At 42.6% G+C, this 2,289-nt stretch overlaps 1 protein-coding gene across 1 annotated transcript in view; it reads right to left on the bottom strand.

Moving 5' to 3' along the window:
* The window catches only part of ZP2 (zona pellucida glycoprotein 2 (sperm receptor)), an 18,613-nt gene extending 16,324 nt beyond the window's left edge, over positions 1 to 2,289 (bottom strand). Inside the window, exon 1 of the mRNA XM_011976094.1 lies at positions 2,032 to 2,289. The gene's annotated coding sequence lies outside the window, so the exon portion shown is untranslated. The remainder of the gene's footprint in view (positions 1 to 2,031) is intronic.

The raw sequence follows: 2,289 nt of genomic DNA, 5'->3' as shown, positions 1-2,289 counted from the left end.
CTGGGGTTACAGCCATGAGTCATTGCACCTAAACTAAAACCTTTTAAGTAACATCTAGTCTCCTGGCTACTGCAGAAGTTACCCTGATAATGCACATGAAGTATCTTTAAAAAAATGAATGAAGCCTTATTGACCCCCAAGTGTAAAAGCTTAAGCTTACAGCAAAAAAATGCAATTACAGAAGGATACAGAGAAAAGGCAAAAGTCACTCATAATAGTGCCACTGCTAATATTTAGGTGGGTAACTTTACAGATATGCTTCTACAAACACCACACACAATTTTTTTTAAAACTGGGAGGAAAATTTAAATACTGTTTTGTAATCTGCCACTGTCACTTTATAACCTATTAAACATAAAGCTCTCTGTTACCATTTTAGGGTGGCCTAGTATTCAATGTTGAGATACATCTGTGTTTATATAACTTCCGTAATTATGAGCATTAAGGTGGCTTGCAATTTTTCATCATTATAAGCAATAACATCATGAACATTCTGATACATTTCCTTGGTTAACCCTCAAGATAAATTCCTCAAAGTAAAACTTCTGGGTAAAAGGGAGTAGTGATCTAATAAGAATGTTTTGTTGTTGTAAAGCACTTGGAAGTTTCCCAGTGGGGAAACTGAGGCAAGGAAACTTGCCCCAACAGTATCAGGGGCCAGGTAGAGAACTCAGATTTCCTGAGGCCTGATCGATGTATTTTTCTCAACATCTCTCATTGCTCTTTGAGATAACTAGATGTCTGCAGCCCATGTTCTAAAATAGGTGAATATAATGCCTAGACTCTATACAAGTGATGGGTGACATTTGCAATTATTAGGTTGGTGCAAAAGTGATTGTGGTTTTTGCCACTACTTTTATTTATTTATTTATTTATTTGAGATGGAGTCTCGCTCTGTCACTCAGGCTGGAGTGCAGTGGCACGATCACGGTTCACTGCAGCCTCCGCCTCCCGGGTTCAAGCGATTTTCCTGCCTCAGCCTCCCCAATAGCAGGCGCCCACCACCACGCCCAGATAATTTTTGTGTTTTTAGTAGAGACAGGGTTCCACCATGTTGGCCAGTTTGGTCTCGAACTCCTGGCTTCAAGTGATCCACCTGCCTCGGCCTCCCAAAGTGCTGGGATTACAGGCGTGAACCACTGCGCCTGGCCCTTTGCCACTACTTTTAATGGCAAAAAACAATTATTTCTGCATCAACCTAAACAGTATTGATTCATGTGTTGCCTTTGAGGTGTAACCCGAGGCATCTGAAATAACACTGTAGATTAAAATGTTTCCCTGACTTCCTTGATCAAAAGGATCACATGGAGCTCTCATTAATGTCACAGATTCCTGAGTCCCACCCAAAAGCTACTGAATTGGACTCTCCAGAGGACGTGCCTGGGAAATAGTTGCTTAACGAGCACCACAGGTGATTCTTATAATCAGGAAAACCTGGAAAATACCTGGAGGGAGGGAGGCGAGAAAATCTGTGGTGGCCAGTGGTTAATCTCTTTACGGGAATTGGGTAGATTATATCCCAGCAGAACTGGGGAGAGGGAGCAAAATACAGACAAGTTTTTGGGGATAGAGATGGTAAAATGATTTCATTTTACAGCCAAAGCATGATAGCAATAGTTTCTCCTTCTATGCATATTTTCTGAAGTGACACCGTTTCTACAAATGTAATTCATTACCACAATGGTTAAGACTATGAGGAGAAAACAGTAGAGGGAAAAGCGTAGATGTGAGACTCAGAGCCCTATTGAGAAGGTGGTCAGAGAAGTGATGGGTTAATGTGCTTATTCAGCCTCCCTCAGACCCCACCTCCCTCTCCACCCTGCTACGCACTCCCCTCAAGATGGCGTCTTTTCTCCAGAGTGGGAAGTTTTTGTCTTGGAAAGGGCAAGTTTGGTCAGAGCCCCCAAATTATGGGTTTCTAAAAGGTTAAGGGGCAGCACAGAGATCCCAAGCAGGAGATGCGGTGAGAAAGCCCACTGTGGGCTGGTGAAACTGGTATGTGCACCAGAGATTAATTTTGTTTGTCTCAGCTAACCCAGACCTGCGGTGTGCTAGGGACAGCCACCGAACAAATGGCTCCGGGCCCATGAGCATCAATGTCTACGGTTCTGCTCTGGAAAAATCAGGAAGCTACAGTGTGTTCAGCAGCTGACTTTGAACACAGGAAGAAATAGCTGCTCCGTAAAACAGTGTCTTCTATCAGGAGGTAGGAAAAACTAAAGTCTTTACAAAAATGATTCTTAATATTCTATTCTCACTTATAAGTGAGAGCTGAACAATGAGAACACA

The sequence above is a fragment of the Mandrillus leucophaeus genome, unplaced genomic scaffold, assembly GCF_000951045.1.
Source record: "Mandrillus leucophaeus isolate KB7577 unplaced genomic scaffold, Mleu.le_1.0 Scaffold162, whole genome shotgun sequence".
NCBI lineage: Eukaryota > Metazoa > Chordata > Mammalia > Primates > Cercopithecidae > Mandrillus > Mandrillus leucophaeus.
Note: the sequence above shows the minus strand (reverse complement) of the source record. Positions and strands in the feature narration are given on the sequence as shown.